This window comes from Neopsephotus bourkii, unplaced genomic scaffold (assembly GCF_033783945.1).
Source record: "Neopsephotus bourkii isolate Nb327-2 ecotype Australia unplaced genomic scaffold, CSIRO-AGI_Nbou_v1 NB_1707, whole genome shotgun sequence".
Classification (NCBI taxonomy): Eukaryota; Metazoa; Chordata; class Aves; order Psittaciformes; family Psittacidae; genus Neopsephotus; species Neopsephotus bourkii.
Window position 1 is genome coordinate 378,631 of NW_026902181.1, and position 13,247 is coordinate 391,877.

At 41.3% G+C, this 13,247-nt stretch overlaps 1 protein-coding gene across 8 annotated transcripts in view; it reads right to left on the reverse strand.

The window, feature by feature from the left end:
• Nucleotides 1–13,247, reverse strand: part of DPF3 (double PHD fingers 3) — a 171,727-nt gene that overhangs the window by 126,287 nt on the left and 32,193 nt on the right. Inside the window, exon 1 of one of the 8 annotated variants that reach the window (XM_061376390.1) lies at nucleotides 8,842–8,931. The exons of the other annotated variants lie outside the window; for them this stretch is intronic. The gene's annotated coding sequence lies outside the window, so the exon portion shown is untranslated. Of the gene's footprint in view, nucleotides 1–8,841; nucleotides 8,932–13,247 lie in introns of those variants that run through there. 8 annotated transcript variants of the gene reach the window in all.

A 13,247-nucleotide genomic window follows, 5' to 3' on the forward strand; every position in this document is an offset into this window, starting at 1 on the left:
AGGGATGAAAGTGCTGACCAACTGCTCATCATTCCCACTGAACTGGGGGCCCAGGCAGGCTTGGCTGAGAAGCACAGTAAGGCATGGGAAGTCCAGCAGAGCCCAGGCAGGCTCCTCATGCAGGATGCTCCACACTTTCCATGCCATCGCCTCTTGCAAGAACTTTTGTATCTTTGCTTCTCACCCGCTGTTCTTGCACACACTCAGTAAGTGCTGTTAAGGGCTGTTAGATTAACCACTTTTGGGGAAAAAAAAACTAAAATAGTTTTTCCTGAGGCCATCTTGGGAGATACTTTAAAATAGGGGTAACAAACTGTTCTGAGACCAAATTATGACTTGAGTTGATGTTCTTCTAGGAATCAGAACATTAAGGAAAAGGTAGTAGAAGGTAGAGTCAAAGAACGGGAGGTTGTGGAGTCTCCTTCTTTGGAGACATTCAAAACCCACCTTGACACGTTCCTGTGTAACCTTATCTAGGTGTTCCTGCTCCGGCAGGGGGATTGGTCTAGATGATCTTTTGAGGTCCATTCCAATCTCTAACATACTGTGATACTGTGATACTGTGAACAGCCAGATACAAAAGTACACCAAATACTATGATATTTGACATCCCCTCCACTCATACATTCGTATTGCTGGAAGATGGCAACATCTCCAGCACAAAAGAGCTGCAGATACAAAACCAGAGCCCCCTCAAGTTATGCAGAGAGCAGGACATTTGGGCAAAGTAACACAATTTCATGCTTACAATATTGTGGCCCATCTACTTGACCAAGGGAAGGTAAAAGTGCATTTGTTATATGACAGATAGGTAAAAGGAGAGAAGAGGAACCTTCCATGAGGAAGCAAGTTTATGGTGTTGGTCTCTTCTCCCAAGTAACAAGTAATAGCAAAGTGGAAATGACCTCAAGTTGCACCAGGGGAGGTTTAGATTGGATATTAGGAAGAATTTCTTCACTGAAGAGGTGAATTTAAAGAATTGTCAAATACTGGAACAAGATGCCCAGGGAAGTGGTTGAGTAACCATCCTTGGAGGTATTTAAAAGGCGTGTAGACATTATGCTTTGGGATACAGTTTAGTGGTGGACTTAGCAGTGTTAGGTTTATGGTGGACTCATTCTTAGAGGTCTTTTCCAACCTAAATGATTCTATGACTCTATGACAGTCAATATTACATTCAAAAGCAGTGTTTGACCTGAGACTATGTTAAATAGTAAATGATATATGAGTTGAGACATATAAATGAGCAGAAGTGTTGGAAATACACAGAAGCAAACTGAGGACTCAATCTTCTTGTAAAACCTAGACCTCAGATTTTGCTCTAAACCTAGCAGGTTCTATGGGACTTAATGATGTCTCTTTCTTTGCCCTCTTTGACAGAAACAGATTTAAACTAAATTATTGCACATGTGACCTTTTAGTGGGGAAAAACAAGAGTAACCAAAAAGATGTCTGCTTAGAAGAGTGACAAGAAATCAAGTGAAAAGCAGGTAGGCTCCTTCTCCAGACCTCTGTGCACTTTCATTAGCGTTACAATAGTCCCCATTCAAAATAAAACTAAACACCACCTCTTCATACTCTTCAGCGTCATCAACAAATTTTCCATGCTGCCACTGTGGCTTATTCTTCCCTTTCTTGAGGGTCTGGAGATAAGACAGAGCTAGGACAATATATCAAAAGGAAGCAAATTTCACTAATAAAGACCTTTCAAACAATATCCTGCTCTTGTTCTCCCAGCTGAGAGGCTGCTAGCTCAATTGCTTTGTACCATTTCCTCTATCATGCAGGTGCTACCCAATATAACCTGCTTAAGGGTAGAGTCTCAGTGAAAGTCAATGCTCTGCTACTTACCTAGGGACAAATTTGCAATCAGCAAACATCACCAAGGACAAGGTGGCACTTCCTTCCCTGCAAGCATTGTCCCTGCGAACATACACTGCTTTAGCCCTGTTTCTCACCACTGAAAGCTGTAGGCCAGAATATGCAGCACAACATCAGCATTACGAAGCTGATATCCCCATTTCTGAAGGAAAGTCTGCACCAGCCAGGCCTGAGAAACTTGCACGCTCCCAAAACACTGTAAATGCTGCAAACTTTCTTGGCCAGCACAGGCACCTGGTTACAATCTACAAACACTGCCTATCTCTATAAACCTCCCTTCCTGAGGGCTTTAGTGCATTAAACCCCACAGGAGCCCCTTGAGGGAGTTATCTGCACTTTTGCTGATAGAGGAACTAAAGGCACAGGGAGGACATGAACCGTCTCCAAGCACAGGACCTGCTACATTAGCTTTAACACCTGCACTATTTTAATCAACCAGGCATTCTTTATCTCCTTCCCTGCCTACTACATGACCACTCTATGCCATAGTTCCACAATCAGTTTAAGCCAGCAATAGCTAGCACTGACCTCAAAATAAATGTCCTCTACCCTTCTCTTGCCAGTGTTCCCACTGCTTTCCCCATTATGTCAGCACAAGCTCTTGCATAATTACTAAATGCAAAGCAATGATGTAAAAAGAAATTATATGTTTTAAGTGCAATTGATTCTCTGGCTTGAACTAGTCCACAGCTGATACAAGAAAAAGTAGTGTTGGGGTTGGGACATATAGTCAGGGACAGCAGAAGGACAGACTGCAGCACTGGCTTAAACCAATTATGAACCTACACCTTCAGTCAGCAAGTCTTACACATCCTTCAAATTACTGATCCAGTAATATTTTTTTTTACATTTAAAAAAGATGGGAGCAAGAAGGCTATAGAAATTGTCTCTGTTCTTTCAGCATACCTGAAGGATCTTCACACTCACCCTCAGAAGTCATGAATTTGTTATTTCAGTCCCATTTTACTCTCTTAGCACCTTCAAAATTTCTGCCATCCATGTTGCAAATGAAGTGTGATCATACAGACCCACTGAAGTGGACAAGACAGTTTTCTGAGGAACAGGCTACTCAGTATTATTGTGCCTGCCACCTTGGGCTTTCCATGAGACTGCAAAGTTCAACTTTCGTGCTATTTCTTCTTACAGCCCACTTTCTTCTCCCATACTGTGCTGTCAACCATATATCTTTCTATCCACTCTGTCCAGTTTCTCTGCTTGGTATGCAAGTGCAAAGATAATAAAAAACATGGCTAGACCTCTCATTAACAGATTACACGGGCCCAAATGTGGTTCCCTGCTCATTTAGATGATATTGTGAAGGCACACCATAGGAAAGCCTCCAAAGAAGGAAGAGGTAGTGTTTAGTGAGACTGCACAGAAATTCTTCCCGAATAGGTAGTCTATGAGCTACTCAGAAGCTACCCTGTCAACAGGAAGCACAGTTACTCTTGTGCATTTGTCAACATAATGTATCCACAATAAAGTGTCTCTCTTTCAAAAAAGCCTGTTCATAAGAAGCAGCCATAACCCCTGTGGTATTACTCAAGCTGGATGTATCATATCAGAATATGGTGGATCTTCACTCTGCTTAGAAGCAGAAATGCATCTACTTTGTCTTTTTACCCACTCTCTCCTCCACTGCATACTACAGAAAGCCATTATACTAAATCACAGTGGTGATTCAGAAAGAAACCTTTATGAACAGTGTATTCCATTTCAATTACTGTTGCTGCCAGTGGAGACTACTTAGGCAAAGCAGGATTTAAATAAAGAACTATGAAGGGAAATGCCTTTGTCACATGTCTCTAAGTGCCACCATAATACATGGAGAGTCTGCTGCTCCCCACTTAATCCCCAAGGCCTCAGCCAGAAATTACCACCCTTGTTGCTAGTCAAACGGCTTGTGCAAGCATACCCTAACCTTCACCAGTTGAGATAAACCCAAGTAAACAGATCTACTGCTTAAATTATTCATGCTAAACTAAATTATCTTTTAAAGAGATATCTAAAAGGGGAAGCTTAGGTGGCACACCAAGCGGGTGTTAACTTTCAGCAGAGAGGCAAAGACAGCTGCACAACTGCAGCTCATAGTACATACGTGTATTGACTTGGCCTACAGCCATCCAGTGGTGTGATGCAGATAACTACAGTCACATGTTCAGTTCAAGTGTAATGAGTTCAGCCTTTCATCAAGTTATGATATGTAAACAGTGTGTCTATAAATAAATAAATATTCCTCTCCAATGCTCTTGGTAGCCTCAACAATCTTCTCTGATACATTAAAACAAATAGACTGAACCTTTGCTTCTTCTGGATCATTTCACACTACATCCAATACAACCACAAAGAACCGCGAGTGATGTCTCAAGTATGTCACTGGTAGGAGGGGGTTCTCAGAACTAGCCCCTAACTGCCGAAGCCATATTGGCTCCAGAAAAAATCAGAATGTCCTGGGATGGTCTGCAATTATAAAAGATTTCTCACCAGTATGGATACTGGTCCCCAATATTTACCCTCCTTACATCACTGTATTATGAACTGCTTGGGCACGCATTTCAAACAAAAGCAGTGTTTCTATGGGTTGGTTTGAAACCTCAGGCAGTACAGAGTGCATAGCTGGTACTTCATGAAGCAATGCTCTGTAATCAGTGAATCACTACTGAATCAAAGCCCAAACTTAATGTTAATGGAACACTGAGCAGATGCCCAAATCAGCAGGGGTGTAGATCCTGACACACCACGATTTCTGGAGATCCTAAAGACTTTAACATAGAAGTCAAATGCATACTAAGACAGACCACGCTCCACTAAAACTCAGCAGTGACTTTGACCTTCTGAACACAGAAGACAAATTTATTCCTATGGGGAGAAGGAAGAGGACTAGTGTAGTGATTTTGTAATACTCACAATGGGCTGTGAACTCTCCTGGGGAAAGCACTCACCTTCTGTTCCATCCACAAGAAAAACCTCACAGCAGTGCCAGGCCTCTCAACAGTGGGGCAGGAAGGCTGAGGGTCTCTTGTAACAAAGACTTCAGTAAAAGGAACATGGCCAATTTCAAAGTCTCATTCCTACTAGAAGGCTTTTAACCTCCTGTTAACATAAGTCATATTGAAGGTCACTGTAAGGAAGATATTAGGGGAAAAAAAAGAAAAGCTAATGCTCCTCCATTTGCCTACTCTGCAGTTTTGACAATGCCTTGCTTATATACGGATATCGCCATTTTTCACATCTCTCATGCAGAGCAGATGAGAAAAAAAGTACATAAAAAACAGAAAAACAATTAAAAACAAGTATAAGGCAAATTTAATGTCCGAGTCTTCTAAATTTGAGTTTCATGTTAGTAGTCCCTTTAATTCCTCCAATTCAGAGTAGTTTTCCATCTTCCTCCAAAACTTGTACAGACAGAAACAGACAACATGTTTCCATGTTGTAACCATCCTTATAAATATTTCATCATGTACATACACTCATACTTGAATAAGCCCTATATAGGATATCCATAACTAAATTTTAGTCTATAGATACCTCTGTGAACTAAAATAAACAGCCTCCTCTCAAACACCTGCATTTGCGGCAGACACACAAAGCTGGTTAATTGTTTCAGGACTGATGCCTTGCTTTGGGAAGCTTTACTACATTTCTCTAGCCAACCACCTTGGAATCTCACTAGCAAACCAGTTCAGTTGTGATTTGGACACAAACTGCCTGGTCTGGCACAACTGAGCTAAGATTCCACTTGAGCACAGCCTTCCTCTGGGACAGAAGAAATGTCTCCCTTCCTGGCAGGCTCACTAACCCACAGAGTACTTTCACTCTATTTTGGCTTTTCTACTCCTTTTTGCAAGCTGGAATGTGAAAGCAATAGAGGAGGAAATTTTTACTTTTCAGAATTTTGTCATCCAAGATGGGTCTATTCTGGTAAAAGCTCAAGTTGCTTCTTATTAAATCTGAACTTGTTTGCACTGTTCTTACTAAGTCTTCTCCTGACGTAGAGTACAAAAATGATAATTTCCCCAACTGCCTCTCTATGTTTGTTCTTTATAATGGCAGGATAAGTGAGGAGAGAACACAGAGTTACACTTTATCTGTTAGATGCTAGAGTACCATCAGCTGGTGCAGGTCAACCCTGAGCATCATATTTTTCTTGATATAGTTCATAGATAACTATAAAGATCCAACAACAAAAAGGGTTACTAGCAAGTAATACCCTCCTTGTGACATGTGAAAAGCCCAGATTCTGAGATATTTAGATCTGTATTGAAGATTAACAAAATTTGTGGTGTTCATCAGCCACATTTTGAAATAAAAGGGATTTGGGGAAACTTGCATCCTCACATAGTGTCTCGGGAGTCTAGAATCAGTTAGTAGTGGTCAGATAACGATACTATGAGCACCTGTACCACAATGACCTTATTTCTTCAGGACCACATGTGGCCTGAAGCATTTCTGAAGAACAAGTTACCCAAGGAAATTGTACCAATTTCTGCTGTGCACAGAAGTCCTCATCTGGCTCCAGCTGCAATGGTTACAGCACCACCATATCAGAGGTTACTGACTCAGTTTTGTTGAAGGAGGTTCCTCATTTGCATCAAGCAAAAGAAACCAGGTTAGCTTAAATAGTTTAAATTTGCGGTCAGAACCAAACCAACTGTTTTCATGTAAGATGAAAGCTGTTGCACACAAACTGCTCTCCTAGGAGGCTGGGACAGCAGTAATTTCTGGGAGCAAGGAAGTCACAAACAGCTTGTAATTTCAACGTCACTCATCAAAAGTTGTCCATTTCTAAACTAACTGCACTGGTTAAAACATGTATGTGTTTAACACAGTGTCATTCTATATGGCTTTATTTTGCTTTAGATAGGTAATACATTGCTTTACCTTAAGCTAACTGCTTACCATTTTACTTTCTAACTGAAAGAATAAGAAGGATTCAGTTACCTCACATGTTCAAGGCCTAATATTGGTGCAGATTAGCAGGACAGCCCATGGGAAGTTTCCATTCCTACTGACAATATTGGACAGGCTCATCAGGAAGGAGATTTAAGTCAACGATCTGAAAATCCAGCAGCAAGAACTGACTTCACTTAAATGTGTTTAAATGAGGAGACAGAAAAGCCTACATGGCTACTACAAGCCTGAAGTGTATTATCACATTTATCCTAATGAAGACCTTGCCTCTGATGTGGAAAACTTTTACAGGACCACAGGGTACAAGATACAACTATAAATCTTTGATCCATTATTTGGTTTCTAGAGACAAAATTTGTTTCTGATGTAATTCCAGTGGAGTCAGAGTTACGCCGAAGATGAACACCCTGGTTAAATACAGTTTGGAGAAAATACCGTTTTGTAGCAATAAAACAAAGAGGTTTCACACAGTGAAACTGTTAGGTAATTTTTCTAGCAGGAAAAATAAAGTTGTAGAGAAATTAAAGTGGCAGATGACCTTAGGAAAAAAATCAAGGTACCAGACTGCATCACATGTTTTGCAGAGTATGAGAGTAGTTGTACTTGTATTAGCTAAAATACTAGCTGAAAGCACTGTAAGAGAGCTACATACTTGAAAACATGAATTCTCATCTCTTGCTAGAAAAGAGACACCTGTTAAGAGAGTTAAATGAATGGACTACTCACTGTTCATAAGTGACTGAAACAATGAGCAAGCCTGTGTTTTGCATTTACTGTAACTCCCACAGCGGCCTTTCTTATCCTTGGCTCAAACATGTTCTGGAGCTTGTAACTGGCTCTCACTAAAACTGATCTCGCACACAGCAGGACATCCCAGCCTGGTTTAAAATCTTCACTTACTCCTGTGATATCTTTTGCTCTAGTGGAGATCCTAAGGACAGTGAGTGAAGCTGTTTCTCAGATACATGTGAGCCCATTGTATGGAGAAACGTGAATTCCAAATCAGTCATCAAAGCTTCCACTGTCATCATCCTTAGAGGACAGTGTAAGGCAGAGGGTCTTCCTGCTGTAGATCTCTGACCACAGTCTCCCTTCCCCACTATTCTCATGAGCATCTTTATGCTTACAGGGGATGTTCTGAGATTCCTGCCTGAAACCATTTCCCACCATTACTTCTTAGACTACAGGACACTAAGAATGGTCAGAACAGAAGGTTTCTACTCTGAGATACTTGTCTGGGAGTGGGATAGAGGAGGATTTCTAGCGCAGAAAAGACAGGATAGAAGGAATAATTGCAGAAACAGATGAATGATTGTACTCTCCCATATATGCTCTTTCACTTTCCTTAGCAAAATATGGGAAATTAGTCAATTACAAAGTAGATTCTTGAGGAACTCAAGACACTCGAGGTTTAACATGTAAACGTGAAGCATTTTGTTTAAATACGTATTCCTTTGGCCAGCCTTGGTGCTGTGCCCTGTCATTCAGGAAAGCCAGATTAGATTCCCATCCCAGGTTTTTTCTGTTGAGGTTTTTTCTGCTTCCCAGAGTAACAGGTTAATTAAGGACTGACAGGGCCTCAAAAGAGTCCTATTCAAACATCAAAGAAACAGATGCAGCAAGACAGACAGACCCTCACTGTTAGCTGATGCTCAGAGCAGCTCTCCCAGTGCACCAAGCCACCACTGGCTTGTCACATGACATAAAAGATACTCTGGTTTTCTTTTATCAGCTCTGTAAACCAAGAGCAGTGCAAGCTGTAGGAATTAAACCAGTGAAATCCTGGAGCAAGAGAAGAATCAGGTCTTCTGTGTTTTAAAGTGTACTTTAAGCGGAGAAAGAAGAAGGAGGGGGGGGAAAGTAATCTCATACACATCAGAGAGGAATGTTGGCTTTGTTTAGCCAGTGACTTCAGTAAGAATGAAATTAGCTTTTGACATCTGCAAAATAAAGTCAAATCCATTGTGCCATTGGCTATTAGGCAGTATCAGAGTTCTATCTAACTGAAATACATGGCTCTGTATCTCACAAAGGCCTTGGGCCACTTACTAATGAACAAGGGGGTGACCAGCAGAGTCATGCAGCTCCCCAAAAACAGTTTGCTTCGCTCCCCCACTGCCAGTCTGAGCTCCAGCTGTACAGAGCACTTCTTGCCTGCTTTTTGGACATGACCTCCACTCAGCACATCATTAGCACCGCCTGGGCCAAACCCAATGGTCTCTACAATACAACAGCTACTCTAAAACATTCTGTCACTGGGACTGCTCAGGCCTTTAAGGATTCACCTGAAAGGCTGATGGGGTTTAGCAGATCATACACAGTGCCATAAGAGAAAACACAGTATCACTGTAGCACCAGAATGAATACTTGCTGAGGACTCTAACAAGGTAATTTCTGTGAGCGTATTTTCAAAAGAAGAGTACGTCTGCCCATACAAAGAATTTTAAGGATTAATACCGCTCAGCCTGCCACAGATACAAAGCTGATGAACAAAATGTTCCACCACAGGCCTCTCCCCTGCCCCTTAGTGTGGTCACTGCATGTCCTGTCACACAGTGAAGCTAGACTTTCCACTGAGATCCTGACCACTGCTCAGAGGTTTCCTGTTTGGTACTATGAGAAGGTGATTGATTTATTTTATTTTTTTTTAATTGCTTAAAGTGGGAAAAATTCTCAGCAGACTCCATCTTCTCCTTGTGTTACTACATTGGTACAGTGCCATAGATGGGCATGCCACATTAAGGAGAAATGGAACAGAAAGTCTGATGCGAGGAATTTAGAGTCTAAACTAAGCATAGCACAGCAAGGGTGACAAAAAACAGCAGCACAGGAGGACACATAGCACCACAGTGAGAGCTCACAGGATCTGTTCAGCGGGTGTAACAAACTTGATGATTCTTTTTCTTGTGTCACTTCATTCCCCACTTCCCCTCATTCATAATATTTAAATCTGCAGACACTGAACTCAGTCGTCATCTCAGTGAAGCAAATGGCACCATTTCAAATGACTTCAGTAGCGTCAGGATTTGGCTTCATATCTGGCATAAAAGGCAAGGGTGGAGAACAGCAAGGGAAGGCCAGCTTAAACGAAGTGGATTCTGTAGGTGGTTTGAAGGAAAGTTGAGTAGCACAATGCACAGAGTCAGGGAGGCATTATTATATGATATGTGAAAATGCACAGAGACATGGCAGGAAAATGCTGGAGCAGCAGCAAGCTGAATTAGGAGAAGCTGCACAAGAAATAAAGCAATCAGATACACAAGGTGAAGTTCTATTCTTCGTTTCACCAATATAAAACCACTGACTTAATTACAGAGAAGAAAGAATATAGTTTAAAAGAATCAGAAAGGTCTGAAGAGAGCAATGCCATGCGCTGAAGACAGGGATGTGGTATTAGAATAGGATAAGGAAACCAAAAAACATAGCAAGGAGTCCAAGATGTGTGGGCAGAATACATTGGCAGCCCAGTGGAGAAGAAGATGGGTTTTAGCACTCATCCTGTTGTATAATACAAGAGAGGGAGAGTCCCAAAGGATGAGAAAAGGGTCACTAAAGAAAGGGCTAATTAAAAATGGCAATTAGTGGATTTTCAGCCTCTAGATTGAAACGCAAAACATTAGAATGACCTTTGTTATATGTAAAGACTCAGCATTTCTGCTTGAAAATAAGTGTAAATACAATCAAAAAGGGAAAATGCTTACAAAGGTACACATGTGGTGGATGGGTGTCTGTAAGAATGCAAAATAACAAACAACAGCAATGAAAAGCAATATTCCCCAAGCTGTAGTGAGTTTCACACAGAAGAACTTCAGGACAGGTTGGAAGGCGAGGTAGAAGAGAATAGCATAGAGAAATATACTAATAGTATTTTAAAAGTCATAAACAAAAGACAACAATCAGCTGTGTGTTCTCTTCTTCAAAAAGACCATAGGGAGTTTCCATGATACAGTAGAGGCAAAAGGAAAGAGACCTCAGCTGCACCAAGAGCCACCAAGGGAATTAGCACCATCTGCTCCAAAATGCAGCAAAGGAGGCAAAAGGGGAAGCGGTGGGCAACACACACTGAAACTTGGTAACAAACCACATCTGTACCACTGAAGAAAACAGTAAGCAAGCAAAGGACTTCCTGCAAGAAAGAGCATCAGTCACATACAAGTATTAAAAGTAAAATAAAATATACATGGTGGTGGTAGGGAATTCTCTTAAGGAGAATGATCCCATTTGTTTCCTTGTGCACACTGGCACACTTCCAGCAAAGTCCATAAGGTGACTGAGATTTACACAGTTGTAAGGATCTGGTCCAATGAGTTCATCCTCTTGTACTGCTGCATTATGAATTTGGCAGAGTAAGTTTCTGGGTAGGGTCCTGTCACCATTACTTTATTTGGAATCTGCAGCACTAGTACAGAGGTTCCCCAGATGGTGTAGACATCATGTTTACACCAGAAAAGGAGAACCTGTAGAGGTCACGTTTTTTTTAATGGAAAGAATACAACTCCCTGCACATACGGTGAAATGTTACTAGCCTCGCACAGCTGAGTAGTTCCAGGGTTGCTGATGAGCATGAGGCACCTCAAAATACGAGTCTTGCTCACCTGAGAGGTCTCACTGACTTCATCCTTATATTGGATGCTACTTACCTACAAATAGCAAATAACTGATGACAATGGTTCATGTGCCCTGTGCTGGCTCCCACGTGCCACATGGGAGCTGCAGCGTTCTCGCTATTGGGCACTGGACAGCCAAGTATTTTTGTATGCAGCTTTAAATGACTGGAGTGTATTGAGTTAGCATCTCCAAACAGATCAAGGAAAAGAAACATGAAGAAGTTAATAAGCCTGTAGAAGGAGCTGCTTACCACTTTTGTCCTCTGAAATCTTCCATAAATACCTGGTTAAAATATACATCTTTTCTACCTCTCTGAGGAAGCACAACAGCCTGCACAGAAGCCTGATTCAGTTTAACATACACTAAGTGAAAAGTCCAGAAAGTGAGAAATATCAGGACAAACTTTGTTTTCTAAAAGTGTGATGGAACTGCACAGAATATCAGCCTGCTCATCCTTCAGATTTGAGAGTAACCAAATACTGATTTTGACTACATTTCAGTTTCAAGGGAAGGTCTATATTCACAAAGGCTGGATCCAACAGCACATGTAAGCTCCTGAGCACACACACCAACTGCATGGTGTGTGGAGCCCATACTGGGATTTTCCAGCAGGGGGGCACCATTAAACTACCAAATTCCCACTTTAATCCCTGACAGATATTTAACTTCTGTAATCTACCTCTTTTCTTCATTACGAAAACACTATTCCAAGACAAAGCATTTACACTAAAAACACATTAACAGATCAAGGTACTTTCTAAGTTCTACTCTCCGCTTCACTTGAACAGCTAACGGGCTAGAAAAACACACATTTTCATAAAGATTTTCCCTCATATTTGGGCTCTGTATGGGTTTACTAACTGAAGGTAAAACTGCATCACTCTTTCCAACAGCACCATTGCTTTTTCCAAAGACTGCATGATTTCCAAAAACTTCAAAATTTTTTGGTCTATTTTGTTTTGAAAAAGGTTTCAATACAAAATAGGCCAAACAATTTTGGAAGTTAAATAAATAAAAGTACATGCAAGCAATGGGCCTTGATGCGTCTTCTTGACATGTCCCTTCTTCATTGCAAATTTGAAAGATGTAGGTGGATCTATCCAATCCTACATACATGGCTTGGCTTTTTGAATTCTAAATCCAACTACTGTTTGAGTCTGCAGAAGAGGTGAGGAGACAACATGGCCATTCAAACATAGCTGAAGACTGAAGGAGCACCCTGAACCACCATGGGTTTTTACAGGGGAGATGCAGTACTAAGGGATAGCAGCAGTAAACTGCTAAAGTGGCATAGCTGCCATGTTAGTCAGGGGGTCCACATCAAGATTTCTCCTGTGGCCTTTGACGGTGTTCTTAAGATCAAATTTTCTCTCTGGTATTAAAACACCTATGGTCTGAGAGGAATAAAACAGGATGTAAAAACAAGATGTGCCAAAATCAGACAAGGGATCTACAGAACGGTTTACGTGCCAAAAAAGCCCTACTGCTAGAAACAGAGTTAACAAGGGAAGGCCCTCAGGCAGAGTCAGGAAATTGAAGCATACCAACTGCTTTTCTCCTGCTACTTCATATCTCACACAAAACAAAGGATTACAAGAAACAAAGAGAGAGATGATACTGGTCATTTGACTAACCAGAGAATGAAACTCTGCAGCTCTGGGTTACTCTGAAACACTTCAAAAACAGTTATGAAATTGTGCTATACCTAAAGAAAGGCCAGAAAGGAAACTTCAGGCTTGCCCCAGTTTTTAATGCTGGCCCCAAGGGGAGAGAACCTAAGCACTTCTGAAGGAGCAGGATACTACTGCTACGATGCAAGGCTATCTTTAGCTCCAGCAAACTGAGAA